This window comes from Columba livia, chromosome Z (genome assembly GCF_036013475.1).
Source record: "Columba livia isolate bColLiv1 breed racing homer chromosome Z, bColLiv1.pat.W.v2, whole genome shotgun sequence".
Classification (NCBI taxonomy): domain Eukaryota; kingdom Metazoa; phylum Chordata; class Aves; order Columbiformes; family Columbidae; genus Columba; species Columba livia.
In genome coordinates this window covers 22,024,258-22,049,075 of record NC_088642.1, presented here as the reverse complement: position 1 = coordinate 22,049,075, position 24,818 = coordinate 22,024,258, and the positions used below count along the sequence as shown (strand labels likewise).

Below are 24,818 nucleotides of genomic sequence, written 5' to 3'. Positions count from 1 at the left end.
AGGACTGGTTCCACCAATCCTTCCACAGTTAGTAAGATTGTTACCATTTGTTGGTGTTTCTTCAGAAATGTATATTTAGCTTCATTTCTTTCCAACAACTATGTTGTATCTTATTTCACTGACTTGAAGTCTGTCCTCTCATGCTACTGTATGAGACTCAGCAGTGGGTTGCATCCAACATGATTAAGCATGTGCTGAACTTTACACCACCAGTATAATCAACTGCAGGATGGCACAAATGCTTAGACTGGGAAGCAATCAGTTTACAGCATGTACGTTGTTTCAGCAGAGTAACTTCAGCAGTGCATCCCTTCTTGGGCACTATTTCACAAGTAGCCACTGTAGACATTTGCAACTGAAGAATTAAGACTCATCTGAATGAAGTATGAATGGAAAAGCCTGTATGTGAAACATCAGAAGATGCACTAGAGCAAGGGTGGAAAGAATAAGCATTAATGGACATGATGGACATGAACAACAGCAGTCAAATGAAGGAATGGTGAAAAGTAAGTTTTTTTACATCCAGCCCACAAGATAAGACCAAAAATTCAGTCCCCTTGCTCTGATAAAGCCACTAGTCACAAAAAAACCCCACAAAACCATGTTCTGACAACAGACAGTACCCATAAAGATGGCAAAATGAGGGAATAAGGCAATGGGCAGAAATTTTTCAAAGATTCCTGGAGGATAAGGCAAGCAAGGTTATGAGGCAACATCATTGCCTAACAACTGCTTGGCTCAGGCAAATATAAAAATGTGTTCAAAAAAATGGTTTGTTGTTGCCAGTGAAGAGAGATACAACACACTTACTGAGGACTCAGCAGTTTGTGCCCCTTGCCCTCTGCCCTACGCACAAATAACCTTGGTCAGACCATTTGGAGAGGAAGATCTTGACACTTGGCAGTGTGTGGCAATGAGATCCACCTGCTAGCATTTCTGTACTGCATGGGAAAAGCTTTACCTTCAGTGCTGACCATAAGGGTCTTATTACTGGTAGTGCATCCAGTCATCCAGTATTTCCACACCGTGTATTTTCGAGGCATTTTATGTAGAATTTTTCCAGTGAAAGGAATGCAAGTGTCTTCAATTTAATTATTTTTGGCAAGTAAGGTTTTTCTTTCCATTTCTTTTTAAATTCAAGGCACTATCTAAGTTAGCACAGGTCAGTAGATCAAAGTCCTAATTTCTTCTCCCTGCAAACACAAAAACCGCAGTAGACCCTATGGTTTTCCTGTTCACAAGGGAGACCAAGGAATTTTTTGAAGCCATTTAGCAATATATTGCCAACATGTCACTGGGTTTACAGGCATAGGTCCCTACTGATGAAGAAAATTCTTTGTATTTGAAAAAGATTAATTACAAAGAGTTTATAGCTCTGGGGTCAGTGTACTGATTTCCAAGAACAGCTCTGTGCCAGCTTAACAACACAGGGATGCTTCCACTGAGACCTCATAGGAAAGAGCTGTTGCTTTGTGAGTGCACCAAAACACACGCACTATCCATGGTACGCGACGTTATTCTTGGCATGAACAGAGGCACCTCCGGCTCTTATCTTAGCCAGTGTGAGTTTTCTTATTGGCTTTCCTGAATACTTTTGTTCAGACCCAAATTTGCTTTGTTGGTTGTATTATATAATAACCTTTTTTTAAAGAAAGCAAGAATAGATAGTCCATAAAAAAGAATCACTGTCAGACCTTTGCTGGTAATATTATGTATTTACAATGTATGGTGTTTGTAAATGCTGGTAGAAGTACTACCTCACACATTTCTGCTTAAACTGTATGGTTTGTAAAATGTGCATACAACTTCTCAGAAAAGGAAGTTTTTTAATATTCTTTATTGGCTGGAGGAAAGCGGGTGCCAAATACAACTGTGAAATGGGAAACAATGCACAAAGGAAAAGTTCCAGAACATCAACACATCCGTTTCTTTCCTCTGCCATAAATAACCAACACACCCTTAAATACAAGACTAAATGGCTCCAGGAAACTCCCATTAACGAAAATGTTCTAGTTGGGCTTCTCACTTTCATTTGGAATTTACACGCTCCAAGAAGTTTTTTCTCACCTAGACAGCAGATATGTTGTTCTCTAAGTAATACTAAGCTCTGAGAGAAACTACGATAAACTAAAACTAGCCTACTATCTGGAGACACTTAAACCTTCCTCTCTCACTGTCCAAAAAATCAATGTTGAAAGGCACATCCCTGCTGCTATTAAAATCAATGACAAAATACAACACTGAGAGTATAAAGGCACAGTGTGTGTTCCAGCATCTGTCCTTCAGTTTTCTGGAAACTAGAGATAAGGCAGGAAACAAAATAAATGGCCTGCATATATGTACTATCTTCAGATAAGTTTCATTATAAAGTATAGCAGCTATTATATTTTATAAGAAAGGTCTCATGATGAGACAGGATGCATAGATAGCATATTTTCTGCAGATCAGAAGTAGTAGGGTAATTAGACCAGTCATTTGTCTAGAGGATAATTATAATAAATTAGCATATTTCACTGTATAAAAAAGATTTAACTGATACCAACCATCTGTAGCTTTATCACGTTAAAATTTGTCCTATACAGACTTGTCTTAGCATCAGATCTAGAAGTTTCTTAACTTCCAACTGAGTCATTAGAAGTTCAGTCATTAGTATAATATCAAAACCTTAGCATAACTTCAGAAACTACCTCTACCTCTGATTTCTCCTGGCAGTTCCTTCTAATTTCACAATCACATTTTTCAAATAAAAAAAACCAAACCCACACTTCTTTCCCCAGTTCCTGTATGGAATGTCTGTGAGTTACAGGGAAAATGCCTTGCTAGTTAAAAAGAGAAAAGAACAAAATCTGCTATTACTTGATTTCATCATATAGAAAATGAGACAGATCTTCCAAAATTACTCATGGTACACATGGTACAGGGCTTCCTGACAAGTGAGATGCCTATGAGCCATTACTAAAGATGAAAAAACATGAGCTGTAGAAAAAAAATCTTCTACAATTTCATTTAACATTTTCAAGGCCTTGGAAAGAAAGTCCTTCTGTAGCTTTCATGGCTGGAAACCTGCATTTGTGCATCTGTCATCCATGGCACAGGTGCAAGTTGCATCCTTCTGAGCCTGGGATGCAGACCCTAGGGAGGGCACCAGGCTGCAATTTATGAGATTTAGAAACAGAAAGGCAGAGGCAGTCCTCCCTTGGATGGGTCATGTACCATGAAAGGTTCATGTTCTCCCCAGCCTTCTGGTGGTATGGATACTCTCAGTTTCATTGTGATTTGCCAGCTGTTGCACAGAAAGAGGGCAGGAGGGCTTCTGGGCTAGAATGGGAGCAGGGTACTAAATGCAAACAGTCTTAGGCAGCTGGCATACCAAACCTCTTGGTCCTTGGAATGAAGTCCAGACCACAGAATTAGTGATCCAGCAGACATTGCCAGTGGAGCAAAATTTGGGACTGTGAAGAGCTGACTGATGTGCTGGAAAGGTAAATGCTTAAACCTAGTGGATAGAAGACCCTAAAAGAACTCGCTTAAAGTCCGCCTGTCCTTGGAGTTTTAATGTGCATCAGGAGAAAACTTCAGCTTCTGCTTGGAATTCACCACCAAGGGCTTCTCTCCAAATGCTGTTTAAAAAAACCCATACAAACCAAAACAAACAGCCTTTTTTGCCAAGAATAGTATGTGTATAAGGACACGACCCTTTCTCTTGAGAAGGTGACACAGGTCAACAGAAGGACAACTCTCAGGGTACAAGGCCTGAAGTCAAGCATGCTCTTGAGGCAGAAGATATCTGAATTTACATTCAGATGCATGACCTAAACACAGGTTCATGCATCTCTTGCTGGCCTACTGAAGATTCAATGCTCTTTACACAAGCAATAACACTGGAAAGGGAAGGAAATTCTGGAAGGTTTCTTCTCTACAAAATTGCTTGTATTCACTTACTCTAATCAGAGAATGTGCAGGATGGCAGGAGACTCTGGCTTTGGGAACCTGAAATAATCTACTTAGCCAAGATGGTGCACAAGTCTGGCCCAGGACCTTCATACAAGTATTTGCAGTTCTTTATCATGTAGGTACTGAGAAAAACAATCTACAGTAACTTGTAAAACCACTGTAGCAAAATGTTGGCAGAAAAATGCAAGGAAAACTGAACAGTTACTTTTCCTCCCCATTCTGCTGTGGTTTACTGGGGAACAAAAGAGGAGCCACAGGCTTTCCAACACTTCTGATTTTATGGGCCTCGTGGTATATATTTTTTTAATTGCTGGCCTCTTGAGGCTGTGGGATTGTGGGGATTTCGAGTTTAATTTAAAAGAGAGGCTGGCATGTAGTTGTTGTGGCTTCGAAGAAATGTTGGAGGTCACGTCTCACATTTCAAAAAACAGAGGCAGCTACAAAAATAAAATTTACCAAAAATCTTATGGATTTGGAGAGCCAGCCCCACTGCTTCAAACCCTGGAGGGCTGGCAGCACTGGAGGTATTTAAAATACGTTTCTAAGAAGGATATTTGACTCGTGTCACAGAGAGAACCTGAAACTATCAGGTCAGATCCGTGACTTCATCCACCCCCGCAGCACGTTCTCAACAGCCCACTGGGGACTCATTGGAACCATCGGTCAGTGGAGGATCTGCCACAAGTTAGTCCCGATGACACCTCGGCAACACAGCTAAAGGCGGGCGTCAGACAAAGCCTGGATGGCTTCGGCCCGGTGAAACCAGGACTACCGGCGGCGCTTCTCCGGTGGAGCGTGGTCCCCGCAGCGGGGCCGGCCCGTGCCGCGCCGGGCTGCTGCGGCGCCCCGGGGCCAGGGTCGGGGGTGGTGGCGGCGGGCGGTGCGCGGCGCAGGCTCCTCCCGCGGGCAGCCCGCCAGCCCCCTCTCCTCTATCCCTCCCCCCATCCCTCCCGCCCCGGCTCCATCCCTCCTTCCTGTCGGCGCTGCGCACTGCTGCCGGCCGGAGCTGGGCCGCCCGGGACCGCGCCGCGGGAGCCCCGCGCACCCCTCGCGGCATGAGGCTGCCGCAGGGCACGGTCAGGCGGCGGCGGGTGAGTGCCGGGCCCCGGGCCGGGCGGCTTCTCCGAGGGCGGCCCCGCGGTAGGGCTCCGCTCGCACCTGGGAGGGGAGCGGCCGGGGGGGCCGAGATGAGAGATGCACCCTCCATCCCTCCCTCTGACCGTCCCGGGGAGGTGCCGGCGAGGAGGGGCGAAGGGGCGTTGACAGCCTAGCCAGCACCCGGCGGGGCCGCAGGGGGTTTTCCAAGCCCCCTGCCTGGCTCCCTGCTTTCCTGCTGCCGCGGGCGCTGCGGCTCGGGGCTCGGCCGGGGGGAGAACAGGCGGCGGCTCTGGGGGCGCGGCCGGGGGTCGCAGCCGGTGCGGGCGCGGAGCGCGGCAGCCTCCCCCGGGGTCACGGGGGAGAGACCGGCGGCTCTGCCCTGCCGCTGCCTGGAGCCTGCGGCTTAAATACAGGCTGCATTTTGTCAACAGCTCATTCTGGCCGGCAGGTTGGTTGGTGCAACGACTGAACAGCGGGTAAACAATATGTATGCCTCTTTTTCTGCCTTTTTTTTTTTTTCTTTTTTTCTTTAATAAGTAGCACCCTCCCAAAAAAGGAGAGCTTGGGATACAAATCTGGAGCCCCTTTTGCGTTTGAGGTGCATCCAGACATGCTGTGAACCTTGCAGCATGCCAGTTGTGCAGACACACCGGTGCAGTGACAGCTTGCCGTGTCTGCTTTGAGTGATTGAATTTCTAATGTGTTTAGAGAGTGCGTTTAAGAAAGATCTCTCTAAGCTTCTGAGGTAGTTCTGGAAAGAAGGTCATTCCATTGTTAAAATTCAGCATGTATAAGTAAATTTGAACTGGGCGTATGGTGCTGGCATTTTGTGTGTTGCTTTAGTAGGAGCTGGTGATATATGTGGTTCGTTTGTTTTTTAGTTGTAATCGGTGGTGCATGACGGGGAACTTTGCTATAAATGGGAGTAAAGCTTTGGATAGATTTTACAATATCTTCTAGTGCCAGGGAGAGTTAGGCTGGGAGCTGTTGTTTAGGAATTGTCACTTTGATTCTTTTCCACAGACTTTCACACTTGAAATCTCCATTGCAAAAATAGTCAAATATTCATATTCTGTAACAAAGCTTGTGGTGTCCTGTCAAATTCCCTTAAATGAAGCATGGGCATTCGGTAGCTTTCTGCTGTATTTGAAACCCAGCTTGTGACCTGAGTATGGCAGCCTGACTTACCCTTGACATCTCACCTGGAAGTCCATTCTGCCTTTTTTTTTTTTTTCTCATTATAAAAGAATTCTTTAAATTTTTCTTAAGCCCTTGGTTCGACTCCACAGCATGAATCCAAACTGTTAATCAGACTTAGCAGTTGTGGGGAAAATTAAGGTCCATGCCATGCCGTGTTTCCTCTCAAATCAAAATGTGTCAATGCTGGCTGAGACAGTAGATCCATCACCACACATGTGATTTTTATATAAAGCTTTGCACATCCTGTAGGTAAGAATGCATGAATGCCTTGATTTGCAGAAAATCTGGCCTTGTGCTTAACTTCTTTGCCATTGTATGGTGTGTGTGGTTTTGGTGATAAAGGTAAGCTTTGATTTCTGTACGGTTTTAGTAATAAAGGTAAACATGCATAGAGGTCTCCTGGATCAGTCCCTAGTGTGAATCAAGATCAGAAAAAAATATGTTTGATCGGGAAAGGATTAGGATGTGGAAGAGACAGAAGCAAATGCTGGGAGTGTATCCACAGGATAAGTAGTACCATATCCGCAGTTGACTGTTATTCCTCAGCATCAGTTGCCTGCCGTTAGCTGGATGGGGAACTGCAGGTCACTTCTGAGAGGTGTGCTGAGGCTACTAGGAAAAGACAGTGTGATGTCAGTAGGCTGCAAAGCTATACAACTAAACTGCAAAATGTTGCAGAAGTCCACAACTGGAAAGCGTAAAAGTCACTAACTTGGCGCTGGTTTGGAGTATAGCTTTTAGGCAGTCAGTATATCACCTGATTTTGTTTGATTTTGCTTTCTGTTTACTTAGTCTTCCCATCGTTTCATCTTATCACTATTCCACCAATTCAAACTTTTATCAGTGTTATTAAGTGATAACAGTTTCCATTGTGCACTCTCCAAAGATATTGCTTTAGTCACTTAGAACAACCAGTGGCAAGCGCTATCTATGAGTTAGATTGTGCAAAACCCTTTTACAGGTCTGCTGAGGAAAGGGACAGGCTTAACCTTTAGATGAGGGCATTCTTGCAAACTTGCTGAAAGTGGGAAGAGCCATATGAGTGGAGATGCTTTCCAAGAAAGAAAGAGAAACATATATTCACAAGTGGCAAATCTGCTGCTGCTACTTTAGCAGGTCGTTAATGGAGCTTTAATTTTCAAGTGCTTGGTGAGTATGATCTACGGCTATAAGGTCATATCTGTTTCAACATCATGCAGCTCAGGGCTTTAGTAAATATTAAGAAAAAACCTAAATTCTGAATTTATTGAAATGCATAGATAATGCTAGAACAGATGCTTTAAATCTGTTAGAAACAACTCTTTAAGAGCATGAATATTAGACTGTTTAGTCCAGTGGGTGACTGACAGCAAGGTTTGTGCCTTTGGAGAAGATGTATTTAAACTGGCTATGTTGGTAAATATTCCACATGAAAGGTGAAATTGTATCTCAAAAAGAAAGTGTCTGGCAGTCTTACACAATAAAGATATTTATAAATAGTGAGTCTGTCTTGCAGAGTGCAGTGCATCACAAGGCTGATGCAGATGTATTATGTTTTTCTGCAAATGACTCAACAGATGATGTGACCAGGTAGATGAGATTCTTTTCCACTTCTGCTATATGCTAATGCTCAGAGGAATGCAAAGAACACTAAATTCAGCAGTTCCTGTTGTGTTGATACGTTGGTTGGATAAAAGCAAAAATTGTCTGATACAGTTTTAAATGATGGTTGCTATTGTCTTGTAATGAGCTTATTAAGCTGTTGAAAGGCAGCTTTTGGATAATGGAAGGGAAAACAGAAGAAATCGTGAAACTTCTTGGAGTTAGTTTGGTTCCATGTTCAATAACAGACATTGATCTAGAACACAGTTAAAATAGAAACACCAGGACGTTAGATTCAGACTGACGCTGAAATACAGAGGTGATTCAAGTGAAGGGATGTTAATTAGCAGTACAAGGAAAGGTCTGATGAGGGGAGGTTAAAGTTAGGTGGAAGAGTTGAGAATTTGAACCGGATACTGGTGGCTCTCTGAGAGGGGATACTGTTGCGCTGAATCAGACATCGAGTAGCATGCAGGGAGACATGGAGAAAGAAGTATGAAAGACAGTTTTACTCCTGTTCCGATAATTCGCTAGAATTAGTTGAAATGATTTCATATTTTGCTGAGTCTTTTCCTCTGAGATTTAGTAATGAATCCTTTTTGACTGTTAGCCATCACATTTCTGTCTAAAAATAGAAATAAATTACTTCGAGATAAGGCTTGAGAGGTGATTGTACTCTGTGCCACAAGGCTGGTTGACGTATCTCATTCCATAAACATTTTAGTGTAAAAAATATGAACAAACCTTGGGAGCAGGACCTAAAGCGTGTGGTCCCTCGATTCCAGTGAGTGCCCTCTCACAAAGACGTGGAGTCTTGTGCTGATTCAGTGGTTTCTTAAACCTCAGGGAGAAATGCCATCTACAGAAAGGCTGGAGAAGTCTCCGTCCTAAGTTGTCTGTTACTTTGGATAGCCTCTGGCTGGTCAGAGGTGTTTCCCATACCTTACCAAGTGCTGCAGTGGCTGCCTTAGAAAAAGGAGCACCACTGCTGCTTTCTTTTTCTGTGTCTTTAAACAAAAGTGATTGCTGCTGCTTTTTCTGGAGAACCTGATTCTGTGGTTCTGCACACATTTTATCAGCAGACATAGGGTAGGGAAACAATTGCTTTGTGAATCTTGAGTGTCTAAGCATCAGACAGGTGTTGTTGCCTTGTCAAAGATGAGACTCTGTATTTATGCATGCTGATGCCTACAAAATTTATCATTACCGGTCTTTTAATTTTTTTTTTTTTTTTCTTCCTTTCCCCCCCCCCCCCTTCTTTTTTCCTACTAATACTTAGTTGCAGCTAAATAGGATTTTGAAACATTTGGTTTAGGTTTAGGCATCAAAAGTTTGGTTTTTGTAGATATTTAAATGCCTCCAGGGATCTCTTCCAGAATCTTACAGATCTCTTCCAGAGCCATTAGCATGGCAATGATGGGGGCCACGTAAATTCCTAGATGGCCAGAGGCGTTTTCTTCCCTGCCTTTTGCGGGGTGGAGGGGCAGCTAGGATACCGATCACCAGCAAACAGCAGGGGTTCCTGTGTTCTTTGCCTGCCTTACTTAAGTGACTTATAAACTAGCAGATATTAATTAGAATGAATGATATCTGGAGGTTCTGACCCTGAGAAGAATTCCCAGGGACTGTTTTTCATATGCACCAACAGATTGTTGCTGATCATCACTGTCACTCTTCCCTGGAAAATTTGCAGTCCCTGAATTTGTGGGAGCCCCCCTGCTGTGTGTCTGTAAAGTCCTTGCACTTCCTGCAAGCGCCAGGGGCTCTCAGCAGGGACTTTTGCCACTTCACTGCTCTCTGCCTTTCCGTGCTGCAGTCTCTTGGAATCACCCCTCGTAGTGGGTTTCACTGCAAAGAGAAGATGCCTAAACTAAAAATAACTCCTAACCCATCGGCATGAATGTTGGTCAGGGTGTATGGTTTTGAAGGGCATATGTCTCCCGACCTTTCCATGCACGGTCTGGAGCTGGCATTGGAGTGAGGTCAAAGACTGTTGCTACAACAGAAGCAGCTTTCCCTTATCCCACAGGCAGAGAACTGCTGAGTTGTCAGCTGTTGAGTCCAAATTATGCCTTTTACCTCAGGGAGCACAAGTTATAAAAGCACGTGCCATGGAGACAAGGACAGCACTCCAGCAATTCCCTGCTCTTTGTGCCTCACTTCCTACCCTGCCAAAATTGAGACCCACAGCACAGCCCGCAGCAGAGAATGTGAAGCCTGTGTTGCCAGCTTGGTGTTAGGGGAGTATTTGGGAGCAGGACATCTTCCCCCCTTTCTTGGGCTGGGTGTCGTCAGGGAGTAGAGTCTCCTTTCTCACCTGTAAACCCAGTGATTTAGAGTCAGCTCCTGCAAAACTAAGAAGCACAGCCTTTTAGCCAGACTTGGCCTCCTGAAATTTCCTGAAGTCCTAGGTAGCTAAAGTAGCACTTTCTTTGACTTGCTTTTATGCTGCAGCATTTTCCTCACCAGCCAAAGAGTTTCACTGATATAGTAACATTGATTAGAGAATTATTGTGAGTTTTTGACTTTTGCGGGGGGATGTTTCTATATTGATGAACAATGTTATACCCGTGTTCTTTCCCAGTATAGCTTACTGCATTTTAATCATCAGTCAAAAGCGCTTTCTTTTGGAACATACATATATTCCTAAAATAGAGGTATATATTTTTGCTTGCTGCATACCTACAGCTGCACTGGTAATAGTGTTGTAATATTGACTGAACCTTCATTGCTTCATATCAAGGTAGCCTGGTAATTTGTAGTGCATGATCATGACATTTAAATAAAGCAATGTATTTGTATGATTTCTTTAGGTGATAGACACTGTCTGAAAAGTATGCTGGAATGCTTCTTGTGCTTACATAATTTTGTCATTATTGCACAAGCTGCTTGAAGGTATAATAAAATTACGAGTAATGGGTGGTTCAAGATGGTTTACACTGTCAGTCTGGCTCAGAAATGATCCATGTTTTCCTTCTGGTCCTCAACCATCCATCTGAGCTAGTTTTGCTCCTTGAATAAGTCAATTACTTCCCTCCAAGAGGAAATGTAGGCTCCTTGACTAGTGAGCATGGTTAAAAGTTTGTTTTGGATGGTGTGGGTATGGCCTATGGCAAATTTGGCTAGCATGGTGAACTGGCTTTGTGCCCTCAAATGCCCCCTACGTTATACCCTTGGGCACACCATACATTTCAGCCCAAAGCTTTAAAAACTACTTTCTCTTCGTTTCAAGTGCTGTGAACATAGAAGCACAGAAAAAGCTGTTTTGGAGCCAGATGGTGACATGGGCCACTTGCTGCAAAGTGGTCTAATCCAGACTTGGGCATGTAGGCCCCAAACAGGGTGAAGTTCAGCCCATCTGCAGCATTTAGGTTGGGGTGAAGATATCTCCATGTTGCAGTCCACCAGGGTGGTTTGAGCATCTCTGATATTCATGCTTTCTGTAACTTTACAATCAGCATTTCTAATTACTGTCATGTTTGAGAGTTCACAGCACATCCCATTGTATCTTGGAGACCCCAGAGGAGAAGGTGATTTGCCCAGCGTGGGGCTGGCCTGGGCAGGCAGTTGCCTTTTGGGGCTGTCTGGTGGTATCTGCCTTAGCCTGGCAGCCCTTCTCTGTTCCAAACAGGATTTACTTGGTCCTCCAGAAGCTCTTGTGCCAAGACAGCCATGCTGCTCATCATGTGATGTAACCCTGTTTCCATGGCTGACCATGGATTTGCCCTTCTTGAACTGGGTGATCTAATGGCCTCTCAGAACTATAAAATCAGTGAGGACAGAACTTCAAAGTATCTTTCTCAAATAATTGATCTTAATATTACTGCAGGGCAAAAATGCCGCTTAAATCAAATGAACTTCAGAAGAAAATTATAGTGGTAAGTATTATAGGTGGGGCTTCTGCAGACTCTGAAGCCCAAAGGTCAATGTAAGTTATAAGTATTCCAACTACAGCTAATTTTTACAATATTTCGTTATTTGGATCAAGTTCAGCACTTGTGGCAAAAGAGATGTTTGACCTCTGAGGTTTTACAGCTCACTCTGAAGCTAAAACCAAGACGATAAGCTTTTAATCTTTAATCCTAGGCAGAGAGAGGGGGAGAGAGGAAAAACAAAAACAAAACAAAACAAAAAAGCCCAAAACAAAAAGAAACAAACAAAAATGCTGAAAACAACCCCCCAAATGTGATTTGTTTCTATCACAGAAGTTAGTGTTGTCTTACGTGCGACAAGCACTAAAGTACTGTGTGTATGAGGTGGACATAAACATCAAACTCTTCTACTTTTGCTACATTTTCTGCTGGTTCTGAGGATAATAATATCTGTTCCCTAGAGTCCACCTGTTCCTCTTCCTCTTCCCCTCCTTCCCTATGGTCCATACTCTTCCAAAGGTCATGGCTATGAGAAATCTTTAGTGCACAGATCTCCAGGCACGTAACTCATAATTCATCTGCTCGAACAGCATTGTCATGATTCCCAATATAGAAAAGCATCTCCTCCAAATTAAATGCAATTTGCCTGTTTCTTTTTCAAAATGTTAGGAAATTTTTGAAAGAAGATATTTTTGACCAAATGTTGCCTCATGTTTCAAATGACAAGATCAGTCTGGATGTAAATTCAGCAAGCCAAATGGCCCTTATTTTAAATCCTACCTCAAAATCTGTAGTTTATCCCATGTATATTGTCTTCTTTCACCATTAAAATGTATATTAATGTGAGATATGTGCAAGACTTATGTCAGTCTAGACTGACATTGGTGTAATGTGAACCCAGGACTTTAATCTGGGTAGACTTGTATTGAGCCCACATTTAGAACTCTTTTAGGAATGCATCCAGTCTTATTTTTTACTTCGATCAGTTCACCCCATTCTTGAAGAGCTTTACCAATACTTAATTAGCTTTTCTTTTCACAGTATGCACTTTTCAGTGGAGGTCTACTAAATGGTATTGACTCTTGTATCTCATACATTTTGCATTGTATTTAAATCCTTTTTCTGTGTAGGTAATTGAGAACTGTGATCAAGTAACCTTATTGAACTAAATCGTTGCATTGTTTTAGGCTTTGCATCAATGGATGATCTCTCAGACTCAAACTGCTTTAAGTAATCGCTTAGTTCTGTGTATAAATCGACATTGTTCTGGATTAAACCATTTCCACTGCTAATAGATAGCTTGTTTTTCTCTTGTACTATTTGATCAAGAGCTTTTGTGAGGTAGCCTTACCTGTACAGAATAAGTTGTGAGGACTCTTATTTTCAGTGTCTTTCATGTATTTATTTACTTGAACTGTGGGAACTGAAACTTTGAATATTCCAGTTGCTTTCCCATATTTCAACTAATGAGTGGTGCAGCTGGCATTAGTATGAGAAGAATGTATCATTGAAATCATTAGATTCTTGTATATTATCCTTTTGTCCTGCTGTATGCATGCTTGTTAATCAGTAGGTAACCCTGGGTTGGAGTTGGGGAAATGATTGCTGCAGAGAAATTGCAGCAAGCACTCAGCATTACAATAGCTGCCTGTAGAATTATGCCACTAATAGGCTTTCAGAAAAATAGCCTTGATTTTCTTCTCTATATACTTAAACAAGGAAAGTATGTTTTTAATTTCATGTATTTTCTGAGCGATCCTCCAGTGTAGCATTCTTCCTGATGGATTATATATGAATCTTTTAACTTCAGGTACCTAGTGTGACTGCCCATTTCTGCATTTGGCTCTCCCATACTGAAGGCTAAGGACCGAGCCTGTCACAGGCTCCTGCAGCTGGGCTTCTGCCAACCCAACAGTGCAAATGTGAGTTTATGCATGCCTTTATTCATAAGATAGGATTAGTCATACTTAGGTGTTTGCAAATTCAAGAGCAATATGTGTATATATGTGGTTACTGAGGCTTATTATCTTTCATAAATCAGCAGTCACAAGCAGCACTCCACAACTTTGGAATACCTTCTTGTCAGAAGGCACAGGTGATCTTATGAAGTATTGAGGGGCATCTTTCAGGGGACTTGAGAAATAAGATGAACAAGATGCAGCAATCTAAACTCAGATATTTGATTAGCTGATCACTTTAATAAGAATTTAGCAGGTATTGATAATAATCACCTTCAGTTGATCTTTTTAAGTAATGTGCATTTGTTTTTACCATCTTTAATTATACTTGATTGATTTTCGTTTGGCTTTTATTTTCTTATTTTGAAAAAAAGATACTTGTCACTTGCATTCTTAATATGTATATCTACCTCCGATTTTTTTCATGTCTTCTTCCACAGCTTAAAAAGACTTTCTGCAGATAGTATTCTAAAGTCAAATATTTATGTCCGTGAGGCATATGCATTATTATCTAAATATGTTCTGCAAATATGATCCTTGTACAGATCCAGTGTATAGCTCTTTAATATGGAAAACTGGGAAAAGCAGAGTATTCTCCAAAGATGTTTGAGGTGGTGTTATTTTTAAATGCTATGTTCTAATGACTTGCCTTTGGGTTGAGGTAGATTGAAAAAAGCTTTTGTAGAAGAGGATTTCACACACACACACACACACACACACACACACACAAAGATGTTTACGTTAGAGGTTTTGCAGGTGTCTGGATTTAGACAGGTAAACTTATAAGAACATGCTTGACCTTGTGAGTTATGCACTGTGTATCTGGATGGACCTGATTAGACGCATAAAGAGCAGAAATTTTCCTAAGGAATATATTACTGGAAAAGAAATGCAAAACGAACTGAAGCAGAACACGCCATTCATATAAGTACACCGAAAGCTCAGCTGTCCAATTAACTCTCTCATCTCTGCAGTTAGGTTTCCCCTCACCCTAGCCTTCTCCCCGCCTGCCTGGGCACCTCAATCTGCAGCTACCAGAGAGACCACTGAGAATTGTTGCACGTCTCTCGTTCCCACAGTCAGACTTGCTCAGCACTTTGGAAACAATAGCTGCTTCATTGCTGAGTCGTGAAACAAAAGGTTAAACATATCAGCAGCAATGCCTGAGAAATGTGATGAACAGCCTTCTGTGGGAAGAGATTTTTCCATGCCAGTGTGTAGGTATACAAGATTTGTTGGTGGTAGAAACTAGTAAGTAAGAAATCTTTCTTTTGTACATCATCTGCCAGAGCAATACTGTGAGAAGTGAACCGTGAGATTTACTAATAATAGCAGGAAGGAAGAACCCTGTTAAACAGAGATAGCAAAGTTGGAATGACTTGTGTGTGTAAATTCCAAGGTTATTTTTCCCCCTCCACAGCCTTTTTTGTAGTCACCCTTGAGAAGAGAAAGGAAAAAAAAGGACCTTCAGGAGAAGAATCTTGCTTTCAAGAGAGCATTGACAGAGAAGCGACAGATGCAAGTTACAAATGATGTAGTGTTGGTCATGTGAAAATGATGCAGAGATGTGAGATGAAGTGCAGTTGTGGCTTTGAAAATTTCTGTTTTGTGTTCTTATTCTAAGTGTGAATCATGTCAGGAGAGACTTATGGAACTGACTCACTGTATGTCCTATTAGTAGCAGTCTCAATTTTCTATGAGCTGCTTTCAGTTTTAAATGAGGTGAGGCATTGTTAGCCTTACAGGCACTGCTGTCTCAGCACTTGCTGATGGATTGTTTACAGGGACTCAATTCACTGCTTTTGCTAAGTTCTAAAGGGAAAGACAGAAAAGCATTGCTTTATTTCACAGCAATAAAAATGATACATATGAGTACTAGCCATCTTACGTATTTTAAAATGTTATGCTCTTCATTGCTTTTCTCCTTTTTCTGAGAATTTTAATGGCACAAAGTATGCTCAAGTGTTTTATCCCCCTGCAAAGTACTTCATAGCAGTATTTTCCATTCTGAGACCCTCCATTAAACAGTTGAAGAGCTGCTATCTTATTTACATCATGCAAAATCAAGAAATATTCTAAGATCCAACCAACAGACAAGATGGAAACTTGTCATTTTGAGTATTATGAGCAAATTCAGGATTTTTTTTAGTATCTTTTTCCCTCTCATGGGCTGAGATCTCAGTCTGTTTGAACCAGATTTGAAGTCATTTAGCAGAAGCTGAAAACAACATTTTAACTTTTCTATACAATTTGTTTTATAACAATGTTCTTCCTAAACTGAGTATTCAGCCTGAGATACTTGAAATTGAAAGGCAGGTGTTAATTTAATTGTAAGACAACTACATCTTGTGCCTTTGTCAGTGCTGTCAGTGATTTCAGTTAGGGCAATGCAGTTAAGGAAGTGCTACTTGCTTGTAATGCTGGGGATAACATGCAGGAGTACACTAGAACTAGGCTGGTGAGGCTGTCTCTATTTTGGGGATGTGAAAGTCTATTAGAGGGGTGGAAAGGATAACATTAATTAATCAGTTCATGTTGAGGCACTGAGTTGCTAGCTCTGCTGCTATGAGAAAGGATCCACAACTGGACCATAAGTCTCTTGCAGGGACCTGGAGACCTGTGTGAGAGGAGCAGAGTGGACAAAGGGGAGCAGTATTAGCTTCAGACAGCTGGATTAGGTCTGCCTGTATGTCTTTCGGGTCCATGACTCCCACGGAGTCTGTGATCAGCAAGAGAATGAGATGGTGCCGATACCATGAGCAGGTATGCATGTGGGAGAGAGAGTGAGTCTCAGTTTCCAGTAGCTGTGCCCGTGTACATGCATGCACAAGTGCAAGAGTTAATATTTATTCTTCATATCCTGGCAATGGTCTCTCTTGGGTCTCCGAAAGTTAATTAGGAGAGAGACCAGCTCTGATGTGTATCAGCTGTAGAAGACAATATTTCTGTTTCTGAGTACTTAGGATTAATTCCTACGCTTTGCCTCCTTAAAAGGAAGATATGTATGTATATGCATACATGAAAGGCTGGAGGGGAATAATGTACAACTAAAACAATATGTGAAAGAAATAAATGCCAACTGCTATGTAATTGTGCATGGACAGACTTGTTCTGATAATTTCGTACTATATTGTAGACCTTCCTTCTTTGGAGAAGTTGGAAGGGGATGGCAACACATGAGCATTCTCTTGGGAATGGAGCAGAGAAAAAAGCATTTGCTCATTGCAGTGGAAGGGTAGCCTATTCATGATAACATGCTGCAGTATGTCTTCATGTGACATGTCTGGTACTTACTAAGAGTGGAAATACAGCTTTTAAAGTCTCAAGAAAGATTAATACAATAATAATTTATCAGAAAATATAGATCTGTAGTTTCAGGAACTGCCCATTCCCTCGATTACTAAAAAATCAATTTATTTCTCGTAAGTGACTTTCATTCCTTACATTCACTCTAAAAGGATATTGCATAACTGTTGCTAGTTATTCCCAATATATTATTTAATGTGAAAGCCACATTTCAGTATTTGATCTATTTATATGTTGTTTGTACACATGAAGACAGACTTTCTTTGGACTTAGTTCGTTGTACCTTAAAAATAATTTGAATACCACAGGTTTTATTGTAAACAATGAAGGATTCCAACCCTCAGGTCATTGCCGGTTGTTTAAAAAAGCACACTTGGAATTGCTTCAGTGATTATCAGTGTTCTCTTATAAAACTAAATAGGCTTTTCCTGTGATGGAAAGAAGATTAAAGGTCACATAGTTCAAAATAAGTTTTTGGACATTGCCAGATTAAGGAAAATAAACTCTTTCATTAATAAGGTCAACTTCTTTAATGTTTAGTAGTTCACAAGGACATAAGAGCTGAAGAGAACTGGCAGGGACAGAATTATGTAGATAATATTACTTTTCTGAGGAACAGTGATTTCTTTCTGCAGCCCTTTTGGTAAAGTCCGACTGATGTGGTTGAGCCCTTGAGCCTCACGTTGAGGTTCACACAGTTGACAATGTGGGCAAATGATGTTTTCCTCTGAAGATATGCTTCCTTGAGAACCACACAGAGACTGACAGTACCCCCTAAAAATGAAATGTACTTTGGAATAGTTTGTGTTTTATTTCAGTTATGTGTCAGCAACATTCAGCAAGCACTGAAGAAGTGGGAGACCTCTTTGTAATTTCATTTGGTTCTAGGTTTATGGACTGCAAAAAATGTGCGTGTATTTGTTTCTATGATTTGTACCTGTATTAAGTATTGAAAAGGCATAGTGTTTAGCCACAGCATTCATGATGCGGTGTTTTTTATAAATGCAAAGTAGTTGGACTCATGTGCCTTTGCTCGGTGTACTTGTTCCATACTACTCTGTGAAGTGCAAGAATTCAAGGAAGTGTGTCAACCATGAGGTCACCAAATTCAAGCATATCAGGAAATGTGTGTAGTTGTATCAGTTTTACGCAAATACATAAGTTTAATCCTTTGTCTTACGCAGTATTAATTTGCCAGTTGTAGTAAGTATCAATAAAATTTTTGAATGGGTTAAAATACTAGTGTGTAAATGGCTCTGAGCCGTTTCCTTCCCCTGCACAGCACAATAGCCTAAATTTCTCTTTTGGCTGGTAGTGTCCCTTAACCTTCACCCCTTTGCTTTTTCCTTTGTTCAGATGATTAGGTGTTTTCCATCTGCACCTCTATGGGAGAAGATTCTGTGCTTGTTAATTTGCCCTGACTTCCTAAGGATGTTGGGCTTATCTGATAATACTTTGTCTGTCCTCTTACCCCTGGAATAACCTTTGAACATGCTGCCCAGGTTCAGTTCACTCAGAATGAGGAGGTGACATCCAGCATACTGTGTCCTTACAAGCTGGATGGAACTCTGCAGCTGGATAGAGAGACCCCACTGAGGAAATAGCTGCACAGTGAAGTCAACCTTTACTCAACTGCAATCCAGGCCTCTCTAGCGTGCCTTCTCTGATGTCTAATAAGGCTCAGGGAGTAATCTGTAATAGCATTTGCCTAGTATGTAACAATGATAAATTGTGAACAGGCTTGCAGATATTCCAAAACATATTTAATCTGGTTTTGGTAGTAGTAGGATTCACTGTGTTTCTCAGAGTAGTTTGTTTTCTCTGGTTACCATCTGGACAGCAGTATTATGTTCCTAGTAGTGATGGATGTGCTTGTATCTAACCTCATGCTTGGTGGCTAATTGATATGGGCAAAGACTTCCAGACTCAGAGTTAGACAATTTTCTGTTGTCAGTGTCTTTGTTCTTCCAAAAATTTCATGCTAGGAACATCAGATGCAATGACCATGGTGTACCCTGGGCAATGTGTGGCAAATGACTCCAGTAGGACTAAGAATTTCCAAACTTGCATATGATTTAGCTGAAAACAGGCATAATTCAGTGAAAACAAAAGGCAAAGTGTGCAAAATGCATTTTTAGCTTGGAAAAACAAACTAACAAACAACAAAAGTCATCTGATAAGTTCAATTTTAATTGTGGTAAAAACTAATCATGATTTCCTACAGCATCTCTGTTTCATTCTGCCCTTTAATTCCTCTGCTCTGCCTGACTGCTCTGCCTCTTCAATATCACTGTGCCTCTTTTTTATCTCCAGCCCAGCTGTCCCAGCAGGGATATTCTTCCCAATTCTCTCTATAAACCACCTGGCGTGTTCTTGTTTGATGGGTTGTTCTTTGTTTGACATGAGTAACCTGAAGGAATCTTCCATTGTACTTTCCAAATCCTTCTCAAAAATGATTCCGTTGCTATGATTAAGCTAATTGATGTCTACTTCTTCTGTATGAGGGGATGCCTAAGAGTCTCAGTTTCTTTCTGTGTGCGTATGTGTATTGTGCTCTCTAACAGGGACAAAATGCTTTAGTAATATCACCCTTGAATGACCTCAGACCTTTCTGATCCCTGTCCTGTGTGTAGTCTTCATCCATCACCCTCCGGAAGTCAAGAAATCCCATGCAAAGAGATTTCTCTGAGGGTGTTTCTCATGCTCATCGCTACCTGGAAGTATCCACCAGCTTTCCCAGTCTGCAGCTTGATTATTTCCATTTCCATAATGTTTAACAGTCCTGGGATTAGAAGAAAGGAAGAACTGGAAATACTGGAAAGCAGTTGCAGCTGCATATTGGCCTTAGACTCTGAGCCAGGTGAAATAGTTACTCCAGCTAGGGTGCACCTTTACTGTCGTTGGTAACACTTTTGGCGAAAATGTTTACCTTTGTAGATGGCGCTTGTGACCAGGGACTTTGAAAACAAATTTGTGAAAGTGTCAATCCTTGTGTTGAGCTTGTGTGTTGTGTCCTGACATCTCACTTCACCTTGCAGAGCAGAAGCAGGCTGAGGTGGGGGCCGGGTAACTGTGGTGGCTTCCCAGCATCTCAGAGGTGGTGCTGCTGTTTGACAGCTAGAGGAAGCAGTGAGGAGGGAATGTTTCTCCTCGTGCTTAACAGGAAAAAAATAAAACAAAACAAAATTTGTCTCAAAGGACTGAAATTTTGGCCTTGTGCACCCCTGCACATTTACTATATGATGTCTTGACACCTTGTATTTGTTTTCTTTTTCTCCGCTGCAGATTAGGAGAGTGCAGATAGGCAACTTGAATTATTTTATCAGCTTCCGGAAAGAGAAATAGCAGATTCTTAAATTAATTCCTCAGAACCGGGGAAAGCCAGATTCCCAAATGGGATTCAGCCTTCATTTATAAACGAGTTTTAGTGATTCATGTCCTGTGAATCTTTTATAACATGGAATGTTGCCATGTTATAAAACAGAGGGAAAGCCTGAATTTAGATTACCAAAGAGAGATTTTTGTCTCAACTTTGGAAATTTTTTTGAGGAGGTGGAAGAATGTACTGTGTTGAAAAACAGCCAGACCCCCTCAAATGAATCTTATTAATTCTACTTTCATTTCTTTTTATTACTCAGTTAGCTTTAAAGTCAAAGACTGAAGGCTATGGGATCAGCAAAGCTGTTCGAAAGCAAGCCAGTTCATCTTCTGTTTCTGTGTTTGTTGTCTTTACTGTCAGCTGTATTGGCATTTTGCTTGGTTTCCCAGAAATATGTACTTCTGGCATGGTCTTTCAGATAGGGGATTTTTTTGGAAGCTTTCTGTTGGCAATAGTAGGATATGTAATGTGATATATTCATTTTTATCTGGATATAGGCGTGTTTGCTTTCACTTTGAGGGTTAAATTAGTATCTTTGGGCAGAGACAAGTAAAATGAGTGTTTTCCACCTGCTAAGCAGCATAATATTTCTTCCATCAATAAGGTTTTGATCTAGGCACATGCTTAGCACCTGCTTTTCTGACTGGCTGTATTTGGCGTAATGGCTGTTCATTATTGCAAAAAACAGAGCCTGCCGTCAGTCTCTAGAATTTTTTGGTGGTGTGCTTTGGTGTAGTTTCCTTGAGACCTTTTATTGCTCTATTTGCTGGTAAATTATTATGACTATACCCTTAACTGTGGAGAAACAAACAAGTTGTAACTTGAGAAAATTTGTCAACAAAGAGATTTCTTCTACTATGATTAATACATGTGTTTTTACTGGTTTCATGCTTTCATTTCGTATTCTCCACTTACAGTTTCCCTAAACATTTTGTATAAGCTGCCTTTTTAACCGTTTCTTTTCTGGTATCTGCTTGTGGAGCACAAAAAAAAAAAAGTCATAAAAAATGTGGCCACTGATCCTCAATTCATAGATTATTTATTTATCAGAGCCAAACCTGGAAGGTTGTGATTGTCAGATCAGATTGCAGGCAGAAAGCAGGCCAAAAAGAGTTTTGATTTTTTAATCTGTTTTGTTTGTTTGTTTTCAAAGTGGTTTCCATGCACTTGACAATGAAATATATTGAGCTACCAGAAAACTCAAAAGTAGAACAGAGCTTTGGAGAACTTCTATGCTCAGAGAACTGAGCTGTTACAACTAAGAAAATACTTCTTTTTTTTTTTTTTTTTCCTTTGATGATAACTGAGCATTTGGTCAGCTATGCTTTAAAAAAAGATACGCAGAACCAGTTGAGCCAAGAAATACATAATATGAAACACAGTCAGTAGGAGAGATACCAGTTATCTGTTTTTCTCTTTGAGAGGTTAAGTCGAAGGAGACTGGTAATGTCATAGCATGTCAGTGTCAAACAGCTGGTGCTGCCCTCGTTTTCTCACCTTGTCACAGAACCTTTAACCTTCTTTACAGCTGTGAAGGTTTTGAAGGAAAGCAGTCCACTTTAATGTCTCAAACGTACTTTTCCTTTCTTATCTATCTGATCATCCATAGGTGCACTATGTATCAAAACATCTTTAAATATAATCTAAAACTGCACAGTTGGTATTCAGCTGTTTTAAATAAGGGCCACCCTCCTTTGGCTTCAGTGATTAAGAATCTGAACCTAACTGTTTCTTCATAAGTTTATCTGCATAAAATACAATTCAAAGTTACTTCTTCCTAACCACAGGCACAAGGGTAGTTCCTCTGCATAACATAAAGCCCTGAGCAAAGCCAGGACATCTCCATGTAATGTGACTTCCAGCAGTTAATGTGGAACCCTGCACTTAGTAGCAGCTCTTAAATACAGGTAAACATATCTTGAAGCCTGCTGTGCTTTTGCTGTTGGTATGTGTGAATGATTTTTGGATAAATACACAATGATGTTCCTTAGCATAGATTTATAGGAGGCTTTTTCCTTATTTTAAAATTTTAAAGTGAAAGAACTTTTTGGGCAAGACCTTTAAGATTAATTTGCTGTGCAAATATACTCATGCTAAGTCAGGAGGTTTGCAGTCCATTTGAGGATGAGATTGGAGTCTGAAGTACTAGATAAACAGCTACGTGGCAGCTTTATACAGTAGTATCCGGGGCTGGAGCACACGCTGTAATTGAGTCAACAAGGTCTGAATGTCGAGAGAAAAGCAAATATAGCATGGACTGTGTAAACACGTGCCACGCATAGGTTTGCCTTAGAAAAGTTCCTTCATTGTGCTTTGTAATTCTCAGGCCGCAGGGAACAGAAATATTTCAAAACCGAGGATGCAGCAGATTTGGTCCACAGAGAAATATTCATTCCAGAAAATATCAGAAATCTAGAAACAGGCTGAGAAAGGGTGAAAAACATACAGAGTTTTTAAGGGAGTAGCTAGTAGAGACCTGGTATCAGCCACCTTCTATGTAAGAGGTTGCTGCAAGGCAGAAGATAAACCATTCTTTGTCTGCTGAAGATAGGACAAAGTAATGTGCTTAAAATGGAGCAAGAGATAGTTGTATAGCACATTGGGAGCACTAATAATAGTCCCAGTGAAGTGACATGAATAGATTGCCCAGGGAAATGAGGTTGTTATGGGATGTGCTATTGCTCGTGTTTTTTAAGCTGAATGTCTGTTAAAAATGCGTTACTTGCAGTTGCTCTTTCTGGAGGAGACAATGGGCTGATCCCTCTTTGCCTCATTTAAAAAAAAATATTTACAATGTAAAGACATTTACACTTCGTAGCAGCTACTGGTTACATTCCAGCTAGGCCTGGTCAAGGTTTTGCCTTCCTCTGACAACATTGAGCTTTCTTGTCCTAAATAAGTGTCTCTGACTCTTACATTGTCCTATCCATTTTAAGAGAATATCTGCCTAGAGGACAACGTGCTTTCATATCTATCCAGGGTAAAGAAAAACCTCCATGCCTTGTTTGAATTAGCCTTGGAACTGATTGAAGGCAGCTTTCATCCAAAGAAAGTGAACTTCCTATTTATAATTACTTGAATTATTTTGTAACTTTAGGATTAAAATAAGCCTATAAACGGGGATATTTTCTTCTGACTAATGACATTTAATTATGCAACATGAGGCTTCAAATTGCCAACTCTTCAGCAAGCTATAAAATGTGTATAAGAAGACAGAGTCAGGGAGTCTACGTTTCTTACGAAAGATTGTGGTTTACAAGACACTCATCATGCTCTGCATGAGAGTACATAGGTTCACTTCAATGCCTGACTCTGAAACAGAAATTAAAACCGTGCTTGAGTTAGGAGAATTTGGTATGACTCAAATTTCTCGTAATTCACAGCTATGATGTTACTCTTAAAACTTCTGCAGTACGAGAGGCTACTCAGTAAGCTATATATTGGAAGAGTATGCAGACAACCAGAAGATTTTCTTGAAACACGTGTAGTTGCTGAATCAACCTTGTAAACCTGGCATGAGCCAACAGATTTTGCACAATCCTGTACAGATAATGTGTTTAGAAAGTGAGAGGCTTGGGATTTAATTAACTTCACAATGCAGGGTTTTTTTCCTTCTAGTGGCACCAGTGCTTTCCTTTTTTCCTTTCTTTCCTTGACTTCTGCCAGGTGATAGGGGACTGTCAACTAATTTTGATTTAAAACTTGAGATTTTGATTTGGGTTTTTTCTACAAACCAGAAATGGCCTTTGAAGAAGTACTGAAAACAAACATGTAATTGACATGTACATTCACAGTTAGAAAATGGTCATTTTATTCTTGTAACTTCCAGGTCTGCCTGAGTGGTCTTCATGTTTTTTATGAAGTTAAAGGTTTGTAAGCCAAGTTTAAAGCTGGAGGTAACATCCCATATTTTCATTAGTAACGTGGACAAATACTATATAAAGACACTGAGTGACACCAAAATGCAGTGGGGGAATCCTGGGGCAGATATTATATTTTATGTGCTGGTGGGTTCTTGGTGAACATGGATTTGTCAGACTTCTTTCTTGATTTGGCCTCTAACAAGTTACATGGCATGGATATTGCAGTTTAGGGATATATAAAAAGAACTGAATGTGTGTTGGGGTAGTATAGCTTAAATCAGTATGTTTTTAGTGAGGTGTTCAGGTAGCTTGAGAACATGGTGAAAATAAAATAATTGTTAAGTTTTAAGGGTGTTTCTTCCCTGCAGATTTAACACTGATCTTTACCATTTCTCAGGTCCTGTGCTGCCTGTGCCTTTCCCTCATTCTGTTTATTGCAGACCTAGAGAAAAAAAGTGGCTGCTTGTGAACAACTCTGGATTATTTGACATAGTGCTGAAATGTTTGTCCTTGCACAGAGCAGATTGGTGAGAGCCAAAACAGCATTTCGGGCATTCCCAAATGTCCCCCGAGAGAGAATTCCTTAAAAAAGAGTAATAAAAAAATA

The 24,818-nt window shown here is 40.9% G+C and overlaps 1 protein-coding gene across 9 annotated transcripts in view; it reads left to right on the top strand.

Moving 5' to 3' along the window:
- The window catches only part of LOC102086487 (LIF receptor subunit alpha), a 90,912-nt gene that overhangs the window by 30,305 nt on the left and 35,789 nt on the right, over positions 1–24,818 (top strand). For 2 of the 9 annotated variants that reach the window (XM_065047586.1, XM_065047588.1), the window contains exons 1-2: positions 4,893–5,045; positions 13,516–13,627. The gene's annotated coding sequence lies outside the window, so the exon portion shown is untranslated. Of the gene's footprint in view, positions 1–4,892; positions 5,046–5,182; positions 5,540–13,515; positions 13,628–24,818 lie in introns of those variants that run through there. The other 7 variants (XM_065047587.1, XM_065047591.1, XM_005508022.4 and 4 more) reach the window with 5 other exon arrangements.